Source organism: Spermophilus citellus (genome assembly GCF_964194105.1).
Source record: "Spermophilus citellus genome assembly, chromosome: 6".
Classification (NCBI taxonomy): Eukaryota; Metazoa; Chordata; class Mammalia; order Rodentia; family Sciuridae; genus Spermophilus; species Spermophilus citellus.
The window spans coordinates 35,321,272-35,339,825 of record NC_138187.1 but is presented as its reverse complement, the minus strand read 5'-3'; the positions used below and the strand labels follow the sequence as shown (position 1 = coordinate 35,339,825).

At 36.0% G+C, this 18,554-nt stretch overlaps 1 protein-coding gene across 2 annotated transcripts in view; it reads right to left on the bottom strand.

Moving 5' to 3' along the window:
* Nucleotides 1-18,554, bottom strand: part of SDK1 (sidekick cell adhesion molecule 1) — a 901,672-nt gene that overhangs the window by 749,468 nt on the left and 133,650 nt on the right. The window lies entirely within an intron of this gene.

The following is an 18,554-nucleotide window of genomic DNA, read 5'->3' as shown; positions in this document are numbered from 1 at the left end:
TACTTCTTGCCCTTTAGGGATCTTATTGAAGAAATTGGTTCCTAAGCCAAAATAATGGAAATGTAGGCTGGGCCTACATTTTCTTCCAGTAGGCACAGGGTCTCTGCTCTAATGCCTAAGTCCTTGATCCATTTTGTGCAGGGTGAGAGACAGGGTTAAATTTCATTCTACTACATATGGATTTCCAGTTTTCCCAGCACCATTTGTTGAAGAGGCCAACTTTTCTCCAATGTATGTTCATGGCACCTTTATCTAGGATGAGGTAACTGTACTTATGTGGGTTTGTCTCTGTGTCCTCTATTCCTTTCCACTCTTCTTCATGTCTGTTTTTCTGCCAATACTATGCTATTTTTGTTATTGTAGCCATGTAGTATAATTTAAAGTCTAGTATTGTGTTGCCTCCTGCTTCACTTTCTCATTAAGGATTGTTTTGACTATTCTGAGCCTCTTATTTTTCCAAGTGAATTTCTATTTCTATGAAGAATGTCACTGGGATTTTAGTAGGAACTGCATTAAATCTGTATGGCACTTTTGATAGTTCAGCCATTTTGACAATATCAATTCTGCCTATCCAAGCACATGGAAGATATATCTTCTAAGGGCTTCTTCAATTTCTTTAGTGTTCTACAGTTTTCATTATAGAGATTTTCTTCACCTCTAGAAAAGTACATCATTTAAAAATCCATACAATAGGCAGTGCATAATCAAAAATGAGATATGCATCCCCCAATTTTCTTTTAATAATATTCTAGTCTGGTTGGTATCTTTCACTTAAGATTATGTGATCATTTTAAAAGGCCTTGGTTCAAAACAACAACAACAAAAATCCCTTTATTACTTACTAGTTCTATGACCTTTAAAAAGTAACTTAAATGTCTTAATCTCTGAAATAATAAGCATTAACATTTACTAACAGGATTTTTATGAGAATTACAATATTAATTTTTTAAAAAGTCATGCATAAACTGGGTGCAGTAATTCCCACCTATAATCCCAGTGACTCAGTAGGCTGAGGCAGGAGGGTCACAAGTTCAAAGCCAGCCCCAGAAACTTAACAAAGGCCTTAAGCAACTAAGTGAGACTCTGTCTCAAAATAAAATATAAAAAGGGGTGGGAATGTAGCTCAGTGGTAAGTACCCCTGGGTTCAATCCTCAGTGGGGGAGTGTGGGGGGGGGTTATGCAAAGGCTTGTCCTTTCAGAGACTCTAAATAATGCTAATATTTTGTTCTTTAATCAGAATTTTTCTCAACTTTCATTTTACTGGCCTGAGTACTAATTGTTTTAGTCCATCTCCTCATCACAGTTCTGTATCCTGAACACTTCTGATGTTCCAAACTGAGCATCTTCAACATTTGAGAAGCTAGGCTGTAACTGGAATCACACCCACTGAGACTTAACTACTTCACCTGGACTCTGATCATTAAGCCAGATCATTGAGCAGAGACTATGGTGAATCTATTCCTAACTCCTTTAAGCTAAATGTCAGGTCACCTAACATTCCCCACTCACTACTGATGATTTCCCATACTGACCAGGTATTTCCATCATTAACTTTTAGCCTAGTTTTCTCCACTGGAATCTTCCTTTCATCAGGGATTTTTTTTTTTTTTATTTGCTCTGGGTTGGTCCCTTCTTCACTCCCAGGCTAAGGACTCTTCATTCATTCTAAGAAACAACCTCATGTAAGAGCAGATATGCCACCAGCATTCAACAGCTTCGTACAATGATTAGCTTTTCATGTCAGCCCTGACAATCTTATATGGTCAGCTGAGCTGGGCAGAAATAAAGAGTCCCTACAAGACTACATACCTGATTAGACATGCTGATTCATTTTTTTTCAGAGGTAATCCATTTGTAATTTGGACTCCATCACTATTTTCTTTGAAACATAGACAGGCCATGCTTCCTCGTAATATTAAAGACAAGAGACATTTAAAATTACATTAATTGATGAGTCACTTTTTAGCTGTGTGACTGAAACAGGCAGTTAATATTTCCAAGACCTAAGTTTCTTCATTTGTGGAGTAGTTAAAAATATAGAAAGTCCTTGCTTTGTGAAGTTCTGAGGTGTATAAACTTCATTTACCACAGTTTAATTAACATGATTCTACCCAAAACAAGATTCAAATGTTGGTACATTAACCATTAGCAATTACATAAAAGACAAACTTCACCACTATCTCTTCCGTGCACAAATCACTACATAGTTAATGTGTGCGTCATGATTCACAATTCATCAATCACTTCTGTCAAAATCTGTCATGGTGAATCTTAATTCACACACAGCAGAGAGGATGGCAGTGTTGCCTCCATATTTCTAGTGATAAACCCACTTGTCATTTGACAAGAATGGGTAATCCAACCGGCAACTTGCCAACAAAAATGTTAGTGGAGCAACAAAACACTGGTAACACTGAAAGTGAAATTTAAATCAAATAGAGTAGGGAAGAAACAGCTGATGTTAGGAATGTTGACACCTCTGCATTTGAGAAATACTATATATTGCAGCCACAGGGACTTAGGGAAGGCAACTTATCACAAATGAGCAAAAGGATGAAGATGTCCCCAAGGAACTGATGTCAGAAGAAACTTCACATTAAAGGAAACCTAAAAGATATTTTACAACATCAAAAGAACAAAGGATAAAATGTTGGTAACTGATCCAAACTTAGAAAGGAGTATGGATATTAACCCAGGCATAGAAAAGATGCTGGCCCCATGCTATGTGTTTATGATAACATAAAGGCAGGCACTGTTCAAACTACGCACATTAAGTTTTTAATTCTCCATGTTTCTAACATTTTCTATTACCTTGTGCTAAATATTAGTGTTTCACCATTTGTCATTTCCACATGCATTTATAACTCAGTTTTTAATATTTTAACAAAAGTTCAATAGTCCTGGGATGCTGTAATTTTCCCACAGATTAAGACTGCTATGGGTGGTTCTGTTTCCACCATCATTATTACATTCTTGCAGTACAGTGCAGAATAAACACAATGTACATATACTTTGGAAAGTTGCAGTAAGAATTACAACAGATAATGTTCCTGAAGTATCTGTTGGGAGAAGACATTGGAAAAACAAGTAAGGGTTAAAGTCTGAAGAACTTCCATGTCTTCAAAGCAGAAAATTAATTATAAATTCATTAAAATAACACAGAACCACTGGAAGCACTTAAGAGTAGTCGTCTTAGAAAATTAAGAACAATGCATTTTAGAAAATTAACTGGTCATAATATGCAGGATGGAGTTGAACAAAATTTTAGTATAAGAAGAAAGTAAATTCATATGAGAGAAAAAATCTCTAAGGCTATGGTCATAATGAAGAGGAAAAATGAATTTTTAAAAACATTTAAATGGGGCTGGGGTTGTGGCTTAGCGGTAGAGTGCTTGCCTAGCATGTGTGAGGCACTGGGTTCGATCCTCAGCACCACATATAAATAAACTAATAAATAAAATAAAGGTCCACCCACAATTTATTTTTGGTAGGTTTTTTATTTTAAATCTATTTATTGTTATGTATGACAACAGAATGCATTTCAATTCATAGTACACATACAGAGCACAATTTTCATGTCTTTGGTTATACACAAAGTACAGTCACACCATTAGTGCCTTCATACATGTACTTAGGGTAACAATGTCCATCTCATTCCACCATCTTTCCTACTTTAATGTCCCTCCCTTCCCCTCACCTCCTTTTTCCCTATATAAACTTCCTCCATTTCTCTCATGCTCCTCTACCCCACCCCCATTATGGATCAGCATCCACATCAGACAAAATATTCGGCCTTTGGTATTTGGGATTAGCTTACTTCACTTGATATTCAGCATGATATTCTCCAACTCCATCCATTTACCAGCAAATGCCATGATTTTATTCTCTTTTGATGCTGAGTAATACGTGTATGTTTGTGTGTGTATCACAGTTCCTTTATCTATTCATCTATTGAAGGGCATCTAGATTGGTTCCACCATCTAGATATTATGCTGTTATAAACACTGATGTGGCTGCATCACTGTAATATGCTGTTTTTAAGTCCTTTGGTTATAAACCGAGGAGTGAGATAGCTGGGTAAATGGTGGTTCCATTCCAAGTTTTACCAAGGCATCTCCATACTGCTTTCCAAATTGGTTGCACAATTTGCAGTCCCATCAGCAATGTATAAGTGTACTGTTTTCCTCACAACCTTCCCAACACTTATTATTGCCTGAATTCTTAATAGCTGCCATTTTTGATTTGCATTTCTCTAATTGCTAGAGATGTTGAACATTTTTCATATATTTGTTGATTGATAGTATATCATTTTCTAAGAAGTGCCTGTTTGGTTCCTTAGCCCATTAATTGATTGGGTTATTTGTTCTTTTGGTGTTAAGTTTTGAGTTTTTATATATCCTAGAGATTAGTGCTCTATCTGTGCATGTGGTAGAAATTTGCTCCCATTCTCTAGGCTCTCTTTTCACCTTACTGATTGTTTCTGTTGCTGAGACAAATTTTTCAGTATGAATCCATTCCATTTATTGATTCTTGATTTTATTTCTTGCATTACAGAAGTCTTGTTAAGGAAGTGAGGCCTAATCCAACATGATGAAGATTTGGGCCTACATTTTCTTCTATTAGTACAGTGTCTCTGGTTTAATTCCTAGGTCCTTAATACACTTTGAGTTGTGCATGGTGAGGTATAAGGTCTTAATTTCATTTTGCTGCATACAAATTTCCAGTTTTCCCAGCCACATTTCTTGAAGAGGCTATCTTTTCTCTAATATATGTTTTTGGCGCTATTATTTATTTTGAGATAACTGAATTTATGTGGGTCTGTCTCTGGGTCCTCTATTCTGTACCAGTAGTCTACAAGTGTATTTTAGTGCCAATACCATGCTGTTTGTAACTATTCCTCTGTAGTATGGTTTAAGATCTGGTAGTATGGTTTAAGATCTGAAGTGTCCTGTTTCACTCTTCCTGCTAAGAACTGCTTTGGCTATTCTGGTTCTCTTATTTTTCCAGATTAATTTCATGAGTGATTTTTCTATTTCTATGAGGAATGTCATTGGGATTTTGATAGGAATTGCATTAAATCTGTATAGTACTTTTGGTAGTAATTTTTACAATAATAATTCTGCCTGTCTTCTTTAATTTCTTCTTTAAAATTCTGTAGTTTTTGTTGTAGAGATCTTTCACCTCTTTCATTATATTGATTCCCAAGTATATTTTTATTAGGCTATTGTAAATGGAGTATTTTTACTAGTTTCTCATTCAGAGGATTTATCACTGATGTACAGAAATGCATTTGATTTAATGGGTGTTGATTTTATATCCTGCTACTTTGCTAAATTTGCTTATTAGTTCTAGAAGTTCTCTGGTGGAATTTTTTGGATCTTGTGGGTATAGAATCATTTTATTGGCAAATAATGATAGTTTTAGTTCTTCTTTTCCGATCTGTATTCCTTTAATTTCTTTTGTCCAATTGTTCTGGCTAGAGTTTCAAGAACTATGTTACAGAAATGGTAAAAAAGAGCATCCTTGTCTTGTTCCAATTTTTAGATAAAATGCTTTCAATTTTTCTGTTAGATTAATGTTGGCTTTGGGCTTAGCATAGATAGGAAAGTATCTCAATATTGTAAGAGCTATTAGCCCTATTTTTCCTAGTGTTTTGAACATGAAGCAGTGCTGTATCTTGTCTTATGCTTTTTCTGCACCTATTGAAATGATAATTCCTTAAGTCTACTGATGTGATGAATTACGTTTATTGATTTCCATATGTTGAACCAACCTTGCATCCCTGGGATGAACCTGACTTGATTATGATGCATTATCTTTTCAATATGTTTTTGTATGCGGTTTGCCATAATTTTATGGATAATTTTTGCATCTATGTTCATTAGAGATATTGGTCTTAAGTTTTCCTTCTTTAATGTGCCTTTGTCTGGTTTTGGAATCAGGGTGATAATAGCCTCAAAGAATGAGTTTGGAAGTCTTCCCTGTTTTTCTATTTCATGAAATAATTTGAGGAATATTGGTATTAGTTCTTCTTTGAAGGTCTTGTACAACTCAGCTGTGTATCCATTCATCTGGTCCTGGGCTTTCCTTGGTTGGTAAGCTTCTGATGACATCTTCTATTTCATTTCTAGAAATTGATTTGTTTAACTTGTGTATACCATCCTGAATCATATGAGTCTAGAAATTTGTTAATGCCTTCAATATATTCTACTTTATTGAAGTACAAATTTTCAAAATAATTTCTTCTGTATTTCTGTAGTATCTGTTGTGATATTTCCTTTTTCATCATGGATGTTAATTTGAGTTTTCTCCTTCTCTTTGTTAGTATGGCTAAGGGTTTACCAATTTTATTTAAGTTTTCAAAGAAGCAACTTTTTTTTGTGCTATGGAACAAACTGTATTAGGACTGGGGTTATGGCTCAGCGGTAGAGCACTCGCCTAACACGTGTGAGACCCTGGGTTCAATCCTCAGTACCACATTAAAAAAAATAAAATAAATGTTTGTGGCCAACTACAACTAAAAAATAATGTTTAAAAAATTGGATTAATAATTTTAAAATATTCCCTAAAAGAAAACCTTAAGCCCAGATGACTTTGCTAATGAGTTCTTTCAAATATTTTTTATTAATTTTTTTATATATGACAGCAGAATGTATTACAATTCACATTACACACAGAGCACAATTTTTCATATCTCTGGTTGCATACAAAGTATATTCATAACAATTTATGTCTTCATACATGTTCTTTGGATAATGATGTCCATCACATTCCACCATCATTTCTAACCCCATACCCCCTCCCTTCCCCTCCAATCCCTCTGCCCTTTCTAGAGTTCTTCTATTCCTCCCATGCTCCCCCTCGCTACCCCACTATGAATCAGCTTCCTTATATCAGAGAAAACATTTGGCAATGTTTTGTCAATTTATGTTTTGTCAATTTTTTCAATTGTTTATTTTGTTTCACTTTCATTGATTTCAGCTCTGATTTTAATTATTTCCTATCTTCTACTGCTTTTGGTGTTGATTTGCTCTTCTTTTTCTAGGGCTTTGAGATGTAATATTAGGTAATTTGTTTACTTTTTCTTCTTTTAAGGAATGAACTCCACAAAATGAATTCTCCTTTTAGTACAGCCTTCATAGTGTCGCAGAGATACTGATATGTTGTTATCAGTGTTCTCATTTACTTCTAAGAAAATTTTAATCTCCTCTTTGATGTCTTTTGCAATTCATTGTTAATTCAATAGCATATTATTTAGTCTCCAGGTGTTGGAGTAACTTATTTTATATTTTATCATTGATTTCTAATTTCATTCCATTGTGATCTCATAGAATGCAAAGAAGTATTTATACTTTTTTGTATCTTCTAAGAGTTGCTTTGTGACATAATATATGGTCTATTTTAGAGAAAGTTCCATGTGCTAAGAAAAAAGTGTATTCACTTGTTGATGGGTGAAATAGTCTATATATATCAGTTAAGTCTAAGTTATTGATTGTATTATTGAGTTCTATAGTTTGTTTAGCTTTTGTTTGCAAGATCTATCCAGTCATATGTGGGAGACCAACCTTGTACATGACTGGGTCACACTCCCCGGCTGGGTGCTGAGGCATTCAGTCACAGAAACGTGGCAGAGCTTTGCCCACCCTTTTAGGGTCCGAGGGTCAGTGTCTGGTGCATGGGTGTGTCTTGCTACAGCCCCATGGGTTAAGCTATGCTCACCTGTTCCTTTGTAATATAACCCCTTGCCCTGTTTAGGATAGAATCTTCCGTGGAAGTGCCTTGTGTGTGTCCCCTTCTCTTACTGTGCCCTTGGGTGTAGCCTACCCAGGTGTCAGTCAACCTGCTGACAGTGGACATCATGAAGATAGACTCAGCCCCCTGAAACCTGACCCCTTGCCTCACTTAAATAACTTCTCCTCAATAAAAAGGGTCAGCATGTGCTCTTGCTCTCTTTCTACAGACCCCTCTTAAGGTCAGAGGAGCTGTCACAGCGACTCCAAAGAAAAAGGTATTGTGTCTCTTGTGTGGTTATTTCATGCAGCCCAGTTAGCCCAGTTTAACTGGAGTGACCCCTGAGCCTTTTAGTCATCTTGTACTTGAGAAGACTTTAATGAACATAGATGCTCCAGTGTTTGGGGCCTATATATTTATAATTGTTATGTTTTGTTGATGTATAGTTCCCTTAAGCAGTATGTAATATCCTTCTTTATCCCTTTTGAGTAACTTTTGCTTGAAATCTACATTATTTGATATGAAGATGGAAACCCCTGCTGGTTTTACAGTATATGTGAGTGGTATGTTTTTTCCCAACCTTTTACTTTCATTCTCTGGATGTTTTTTCCTATGAGATGAGTGTCTTGCAGGCAGCATATTGTTGGGTGTTTTTTTGTTTTTGTTTTCTCATCCAATCTGCCAGTCTAGGTCTTTTGATTGGTAAGTTTAGGCCATTAACATTCAGGATTATTATTCAGACATGATTTGTATTCCTGGATATTTTTGTTTATTTTTGGTATTTAACTTGACTTGATTTATCCTTTGATTGGTTTTTCCTTTAGTGTAATATCTCTCTTTGCTGATTTTCATTGTTGTTTTTCATTTACTCCTCATGGAGTATTTCACTGAGGATGTTCTGTACTGCAGGCTTTCTAGGTATAAATTCTTTTAACTTTCATTTATCATGGAAGGTTTTTAATTGGTTTCCCACTACATGTGATCTGATCCTTTCTCTTGTGGCTTTTAAAATTCTCTGCTTATTCTGTATGCTAGGCATTTTCATTATAATGTGCCTTGGTACAGATCTGTTGTGATTTTGTAAATTTGGTGTCCTGTAAAATTATTGTATTTGATTTTTCAATTCATTCTTCATGTTTGGAAAATTTTCTGGTATCATTTCATTGCATAAATTGTTCATCCCTTTGGTTTGTAACTCTATGCCTTTGTCTATCCTAATAATTCTTAAATTTGGTCTTATTATGCTATCCCATAATTCTTAAATGCTCATGATTTATTACCATCTTCACTGTGTGGTCAACTTTATTTGCAAGATTATATATTTTGTCTTCATTGTCTGAGGTTCTGTCTTCCAAATGATCTAATGTGTTGGTGGTGCTTTCTACTGAGTTTTTAATTTGGTTTACTGTTTCCTTCATTTCAAGGTTTTCTTTTTTTCTTTTTTTTTTTTTTTGAGAACCTCTATCTCCTTATTGAAGTAATCTTTTGCTTATGTAGCTCTTTATTGAAATAATCTTTTGGTGTCTATATTTGCTCTCTTATATCATCCTTTAATTTACAGAACATTTTAATTATGTGCATCCTGAACTCCTTCTCTGTAATTTCTTCTGCTGTGCTGGCCATGGATTCTAATAATGTAGTATCTTGGTTTGTTCAGGGTACTTCCTTTCCTTATTTTTTTGTGTTGTTCATATGTCTTCCCTTCTTTCACTGCGGATCCAAGGTTTTACAATTTTTACCCTATAGGATTATAGTGTCCCTTCAAGGGGGATAACAATATTAACAGATCCCAATACAATCAATATACAACCTTAAACCAAATACCTGCTATTAAGACATTTATGGTTTTGTCACAATGTACAGAAATGGTGAGTTCAATTATTATCTATGATATGAACAGTAGTTTTGCAAAAGGGTCTACAGTTTCCTAGGTTGGACAAAGAGAAAACCAAGGGTGTGCATAAAATGAGATGTTAAGGAGGCAGGAGGTGAGGATATAGAGTTATTAGATCTTAGGAAGCATGAAAGAGGAATCTAAAGAAGTTGAAAAATAGGAGGAAAAAAGAAAATGATTTTGGGGAGACAAGTGGGAAGACAATAGAAAGAGTACAAAAGCCAAACATAAAAATTTTAAAAAATTTAAAAATGTAAAAAAAGGAGATAAAAGAATAAATATCCAACACAACTGTAATACACTATTAAGCTAAGAACTGCTGGGGGTGTGGCTTAGCAGTAGGGCATTCACCTAGCATGTGTGAAGCAATGGGTTTGATCCTCAGCACCACTGTAAATAAATAAAATAAAGGTATTGTGTTCACCTACTATTAAACGTCCCAGTCCTCAGTAGCCTAATTAATGAAAAGTATGTGGTTTCACAAATGTTGGGGATGTGAGGACAGGGGAAGAGAGAGAAGCAAAAAGACAGAGAAAAAATAATAATCTCAAAGAAAAATACAAAATTCTTTTTGTTGGAGTTCAGTATCTTTCCTGCTTCCCTTCTCATCCAATAGGTGGGTTGTTTGTTGTTTGCTTATATCTCCACCTGCAGAATGGTGAAGGTTATTAGGGTATGAGGGTTGGTCTTGGGGTAGGAGCTCCTGGAGGTGGGGTATAGCACTTGTCATTCCCTGATGGGAGACTACACCTCAAGGATCACCTTTGGGGCCCACTAATGTGATGTGGACACCTGGTCTTATCTCCTTATATTGGCTACAGACCTCACAATTCCTGGTCTCTAATTTTATAGTCTCTAAACTATCTCACTCACCCCCTCCCTTTCTACTTCTGAATCAGAAACTCCTTTTTCCAGAGATCTTGTCAGCTGTGCTCTGGGGTCTGTGCACCTGTGCAGAGAGCTATTTTGTACTGACAGTTCAGGGCCAGGCTTTGCAAGCTACGAACCAACCCCATAAAAGCACTGTGCCACATTAGTGTCTGAGGGGGAGAGGAGGGAGTTGGGGACTATAGGTACCTTGATATTGCTTCTAGGCCCCAGCCAGTGTCCCAAGCTGGGAGTTGCCCCTACTAAAGATTGCAACAAGGTGTCTTAGACGGAGGCACCGGCTACTTTGGGGTGTCAGGTTGGGCCAAGCCAGGTCGTGGTGTTGGATGGCATGTTCAGAGATGCAACTCTGTGGCATGCCATGTTCTGGCTGGCAGATGTCTCCAGACCCTGTCCTGACAAGTGCTATACCCCACCTCCTTTCCAGCTGGTTTGTAGCTTGCAAAGCCTGGCCCTGAACTGTCAGTACAAAATAGCTCTCTGCACAGGTGCAGAGACCCCAGAGCACAGCCGACAAGATCTAATGCATGTAGGGGACTATGGCAGTGGTTGCAATGTCCCAAGATGGAAGGAAACGGGGGAGCCCCACATTGGTATATGGATGTCCACTCGGGAACAGCAGCCAGATGTCCTGCATGGGCAAGTGGCTGGGAGTCCTACATGGGAACAGTTGTCCAGGCTGCCCTAATTACTTGCATTAAAACAGTATTCCCACTACTAGAATACCAGGTCACTAATCGACACAGAATGCAGCCTCCCTCTAGGCTGCCATCTTGGATCTCCCACAATTTAAAAAATATTAAACAAGCAAACATTTAAATGAAGAATTGGTCAAAAGTGTTGACTAACTAGAGTGTTGAGTATGGCTATAGCTGAGCAGCATATGGTCATGATTTGCTAATATCTATTGACTGCTATGTACTACTGTCCCAAAGGTTTTACATGCACATATTAACTCAATCCTCCAGGAGGTAGGTTCTCTTATTATCAGCATTTAGAGACAGGGAACTATGGTATATAGAAGGTATCTTAACCACTTGTATAACTAGCACCTAGCTAGGTGGAGCCAAGTGGTCCAACTTCAGAGACACTCACCCCTGAATCCATTCTCATCCCATTCTTCCAGCAGGCCATCCTGTTCTCATCACCTGGAGCTCTGCACTGTCCTGCTATAGTCCTTTCCCTCTATGTGAGCAGACTATAGGATAGCACTGTCTTCTTCCTTCTATTATAAAAGTTCCTTTCAAAAAAGCTAAGACCTGCTGAGGTTGTGGCTCAGCAGTAGAGCATTCAACTAGCATGTGTGAAGCAATGGGTTTGATCCTCAGCACCACTGTAAGTAAATAAAATAAAGGTAGTGTGTTCACCTACAACTAAAAATATATTAAAGAAAAAAAAAAGCTAGGAACAACTGTTTATCTCCTGACCAGTCCTTTCTTACAAGTCGTTAACTCTTTCAGTAACACAAATAAATACAACACAAGTGAGATAAAAGGCCATGTATCTGAGAAGATGAAAAAAAAATCATATCTAACAGATGTTTTATCTGTAAGACACCATTTATATATTGTAAAAAATTATGAGGGAAAAAGAAACATACATGAAAATACTGGTGTCCTTCAGCCACAAAGAAATAGGTCCAGGACTTCCCCACACTGGTACCAAAATCCAAGGATACTCCAGTCTTACATATAATGGAGTAATATTTCATAGAACCTACATACATGTAAACGCCATGTAAATATCATTATACTGTATAGTTTAGAAGAAAAATAATTTGTACATATGCAATACACAATTTTCCTGAATATTTTTAACACAGAGATGAGGAACTCATAGTTACAGAGACCCAACTATATTTTTAAGCCACCTGACTGGTAGCTTTCTTCTCAGAGAAGGCCCCTACTGTCATCCCCTTCAGAATAGTCACCTCTTCCAAAAGAAAGCTTCTTAAGAAGTTGTATTCAACACATTGTAGACTATTTCTTTCATGTGCACTTTGCTAGGACTTCAATAAGAGGTGTCTCATCTTTGAATGTCCTAGAAATTACTTTTTCTATCTACCTGTGTTCCCTAATTAATGCACATTTTATCATAAGGATCTTCAATATTTAAATTTGAATTTCTTACATTTTCCCTCTTCTGCCTGAAGAGTGAATATAGGTGTGGGCACAGGACAACTTCGGAGGTGGAGCCAGGAATATCACAAGTTCAAGGGATGCCTCAACAACTTAGCAAGTCCCTCAGCCAATAAGTAAAATACTGCCTCAAAAAATAAAAAGGGCAAGGGATAACAGTGCCCCTGGGTTCAACCCCCAGTACGAGAAAAAAAAAAAAAAAAACAGTGAATGTAGTCTTGTTGTTAATTCCCATTAATGGGATAACTATGTAAATCTGTTTCCTACATTATTAACTTTGTTATTTATGGAAGTATACAGGAGTGTAGGTGAATCTTAGAACTACCTAACAAAGGAAAATAAATCTATCATGCTGGTATTAACTTCTAGTTTAGATCAATTTACACCAAAATATACAAAATTGGTAGATGACAATGTAAATGGGTTACCAAAGTTACGCAGAAACCAAACTCTCATAGATTTATGTTCAAAGAGAAAAATTCTCATTCAATTCTTGATTTATACCAGTCATTCATAAAAGTCTTCAACAGATAAAGGTCATAAATCTGCCTCTAAAAAAACATAAATCAGTGTCATAGGAGAATAACAACAAGACTGTCTCCCTAAGATCACTGAACTGTTAAACAGCAGCTTACAGGAAAAGAGAAGGCAATGTTTTTAGTTTAGTACTTCTTATGTTTCTACCACTTGTTTAATACAAAAAGACACTTTTATGACTATTAAGAAAGAAAAAAAGACTTCAAGTCTGAATACTTTTACCATAGAGTATATGAGGAGATATAACTAAATTAGTAAATAGATGAGTTGGCTAAAAATGGCTTTAATCAGTCCTTGAAAGTTAAAAAAAAGGGGGGGGTGGGGAAGTGTTTTTTAATTATTTTGGGTTGTTTTAAAGAATGAAAGATATTACGTGAAGTAAAATTCTTAGAAAACTGTATGAACTAGACTAAGAGCAAAAAAGAAAATAATCAAATGGAGGTAGTAAGACTCATAAATGAAACATAGCCTCACAGATCTCCCATTGTTTTCTCCCACAATATTATCTTCTCCTGTTTGCATCAGCATAAATGAATTCCCCAAAATAGTCCACTATGTTTAAAAAACCCTTACATCTGAGGGTAGTATAACTTTATTTTCATGTAAGAATGTTTCCAAAGAAAAGATTTATCTAAACATAGGTATTCTAAATCAGTATCAAATATTTTACAGCAAGCTACTTTGGTTATTACACGTCAAGGCATAAAATAATTTATCTTTTTATGATTTTGTCTCAAATGAGTCATAAAATAACATCCTCCAAACTAAATTGGTATGTATTTACCAAGAAGTATTCATTTTTTCAGAATGTGTAAAGAACAGAGCAATGGTTTTATAATTTGTATTTATAGAAAAAATTAGAAATGTTTTATGAAGACAAAATAAAATTTTCAGTCTGATCATCTGTTCTTATTTCCATAAAGGAATTTTACTAATCCACCCAATCATCAAAAGCAAAACTAAAGTCTGTTTAGACTACTGAGTTTCATAACACAACACCACCTAGAAATATACCTCCTTTATATTTAGAAATATTCTTATTGGAAATAAAAATAAAAAAGCATAAAAAGCAATTAATTCAATGATTAAAACACAATGCAAGGTCCTTTATCAATTGACTTGTCATCTTGAATTTATTGCTTTTATAATCTCATTGCTGTATGGTTTGGATGTGAGATATCCCCCCAAATCTCATGAGAAGGTTCAGAGAAGAAATTATTGGGTTACAAGAGCCTTAACCCAATCAGTGAATTAATCACCTGATGGGATTAATTAAGTGGTAACTGCAGGCAAGTGGGATGTGGCTGGAGGACATGGGGTATTAGGGGCATGGCTTTAGGGTATGTATCTGGTGAGTAGTGTGTGTGTGTGTGTCTGTCTGTCTGTCTCTCTCTCTCCCCCCCCTTCCCCTCCTCCCCCCCATCCCCCCTTCCTGATCATCTTGTGAGCTGCTTCCTTCTGCCACACTCTTCCACCATGATGGTCTGCTTCATCTCGAGCCCCGAGGAATGGAGCCAGCCTTCTATGGACTAAGACCTCCGAACCATGAGCCCTCAGATAAAATTTTCCTCCTCTACAATTGTTCTGATACAATCTTTTAGTCACAGCAGTGAAAAAACTAACTAAAACATTGCCCTCCCTCCCCCCCCCAAAAAAAAAAATCTCATGAAATCAAAGGAACTTATTTATCTCTAGAAATTCTTTTGGTTAAAGATTCAATTACTCCTGCTCAGCCAATCTGCTCAAAAGTTCATTGTTCTTTTGATAGGAAACATACGAATTAACTCCATGTTTCCCTCTAAGACAGAAAACTCAGGGCCTGGTTCAATGGTTAAAAAAAAAAAAAATAGTGTCCTCTACCATCAGATATAAAACAAGTTAACTGTAATTAGTCTTACTGTAAAAACAAATTGTTGAAATTGCTTGTGCTAAAATTTTCTTATGGAAAGGGTCACAGCTCTTACAAACCAGGTATTCTTTTCTTTTCACATGCCAGATCAACAATAGTTTCCCTTCAATTCCTTACTATGATTACTCCCTAATTTTTTCAGTTTAAGAGTTAAGAGAAAATATTTTAAGTCACTTTAAAATTAATGTACCTACAATACTAATAAAGGTTCATTACATTTTTTTGCAGGTACATAAATTGATTTGTCTATAAATTGTCCTACATGTTATCCCTGATGGAAGAATATCCCTGAGGTAACAGAAACAAAGTAGTTAGCGCAAGACCTTTTAAGACTGAATGAACATTATCTATTTCTAAGAATATTTCTGAAAATCAGATAAACTGTCTATGGTATTTTACCCTGGAATTGAGGGTCTATCATTTTATCATTTTCTCTCCCATCTCCTAAATGCCCCCACTTTTTTCCCACCTTTTATTCCCTGCCCAACTGTTATGTTGCCAGAGAGTTTTTTAGTCAACTTGCATGTGAACTCCAAGAGTTTCAGAAAGAAATAATTTGGTGTTTTAAAAGGAACTCCAATGTTAAGAAAAAATTGTTTGTGTTCTACCATATTGTGTCAGTGAGTCCATTTATCGTCTGAACCTATTTATTTAGATTCATCTCAAGTTCTGTTCGTTGCATAAATTAAAATTTGTTCATTCCTGTTGTAGTGTATAGATTGTTCACTCTTGATTTTGCCAGTGCGTTAAGTATTTTATAAATGTTTTTCTGAAAGAATTCACAAAATAATAGCATGGCAGCAAATATTGATCTTTTAAACACCTAAATAATACTACTTTGGCTGGGTATAGAGCTCTTGCATCTGATTTTCTTCCACTTGAAAATAACATGTTTTATTCTAATTAGGAGCTTACTGAATTTTCTATTTTGAAATTCAGAAATCTGATTATATGCCTTTTGTTATTGATAATGTGGAGGCCTTATATCTTCTCAGTTACTCCCAACCAAGAGTTGACAGAAAGCCTGAAGAGACCCATTAGTAGCAGACTATCACACAATGTAGGAAATGCTCACTCTCTAATTTCATTTCACAATGTAATCATTTACATAATACTGAAAGTTAAACTTTATACAATAGAATCAATAAACTTAAAAAGTATTCACAAATACTTATTCTGAAACTTAAAAGTGTTTACAAATTTTTAAGATCAAAGGTTTCTATCAGAAAATTCTAACAAAAAAAATGTAGTTTAAAAAGCTTTGGTAAGGGTTTGGGTTATGGCTCAGTGGTAGAGTACTTGCCTAGCATGCATGGGGCACTGAGTTTGATCCTTAACACCACATAAAAAATAGATAGATAGATAGATAGATAAATTGTGTCCATCTACACCTAAAAAAAAATATTAAAAAAAAAAAGCTTTGAGGGGCTGGGGCTCAGAGTAGAGTGCTTGCCTAGCATATGCAAGATGCTGGGTTCGATCTTCAGCACCACACAAAAATTAAGTAAAAAATAAATAAAGATATTGTGTCCAACTAAAAAAATCTTTAATTGTGAACATCATAATTATTTAGTGACAAATGGTAAACTTAGCACTGTTAACTAGAAGTGGGAGTATAAAGAAATAAATTTGTCAGGCTGGGGTTGTGGTTCAGAGGTACAGCACTTGCTTATCATGTGTGGCGTACTGGGTTCGATCCTCAGCACCATATTAAAAAAAAAAAGGCATTGTGTCAACCTACAACTAAAATATATTTAAAAAAAAAGAAACAAATTTGTTGCCAAAAATCATTGATGTAAAGCTTTATGGTTTTCCCCTTTAGGAAGTCATTTCATCAATAAAACAATGAAACAATCCAGGTTCTGTGCTTAAAAAAATAATTGTTCTGGACACATGGCTAATTCTTCCATGAAGATCCTCTTTATTTTAAAAGAAGTACAATGGCAAGCCTGGTGCAATGACACATACCTGTATTTCCAGTGATTTGGGAGGCTGGGACAGAAGTTCAAGGTCAGCCTCTGCAACTTAGTGAGACCCTCAGTAACTTACTGAGACCCTGTCTCAAAGTAAGGAAGATGACTGAGAATGTAGCTCAATGGTAAAGCATCCCTGGGTTCAAACCAAGGAAGGAAGTAATGAAGGGAGGGAGGGAGGTAGAGGCAGGGTCCAGGGGGAGAGAGAAGAAAAGAGAGCTAGAAAGGGAGGGAGGGAGGAAATATAATGACATAGCATTCACTTTCTCCAAAACAAATAATCCTCCTCACTATTGAGACACATAATAGGGGACAGGCGAATCCCAAAATGCAATACAATCTCCCCCAAACCCCTTCCCAAAAGATTAGCAAGACCATTAAGTGTTGTGACAAACAGACAATATAGAAGAGGCAGGAGGAGTTCATTAACACCTTACTATGTATACAGAGAAATGCTTACTGCTCTGAAGGAAAAATTAATGAGAAGGGGAAAATGCAAAAAGATCAGAGGATGCTAAAACCATGTTCCCTGCTGCTAGCAATCTATCAAACTGTGCTAAATAAACGCAATTTCTTCTAACCTTTAAAAATCTTTTAGGTTAAACAATACTTTCAAATTCACAAAATCAAAAAAGTAATGAGAAAATTTTTAAAGCTAATATGACAATATTGTTGATCCTGCTATAATATGGCTAACACTTTAAAATATAAAGGATACCAACTGAGTATTAAATAGCAGTTCATTTTGTTTTTACTTCAGGGCATTCTTTTCTTTGCACATAACTACACAGCCTCTTCAATGTACCACTGACAAGAAGGTTCAAGTGTCAGAGAAACACCTCAAACACTCAAAGCATTGGTGGCACATTTCACTGTCACAGGGGTTTGATGCATTTCTCATTATTACCTACTTCTGAGTCACTGGGACATCTCTAACAGCTTTGCATATTTTCCAATTTTACTTATTTATCTTTGCTTTTCCACATTTTGCCCTTTTGATTGTGGAACTTCCAGTCAGGGATTAATACAAGGCCATACTGAGCTTAGTTTTGTTCTTTAGAGAAAGCTGTTAAGTCTCTTTTAATAGCACAGTGCATTTCTTGAATACCAGGAACTTCAGTACTTAAAGCATAAACAGGTAGTTAACAACTTAAAAACAGACTGTGTTCCAAAAGTGCACACGTAAATCAGTTGTCCAGAACTAAGAACACACTTTCCCCATATGATCAACATATGTGAAGGATAACTAGGAAATCTGAAATGACATTCAAAAATCCACAGAATCCTCAATAAAGCTTTTGCTACAAAAGGAGACTACAAAAAAGATGGAGGTGTCCAGTGAACCTGACACTTTCCAAATATAGCAACACCTCTGGAAGAGATGCCTAGGGGAGAAAGCAGATGCCACTGGGTCCACAAGTCACTCATACTGGACGTAAAGCAAGGACAGGTGATCTCGGGTCAGAAATGTGACCCAGATGGC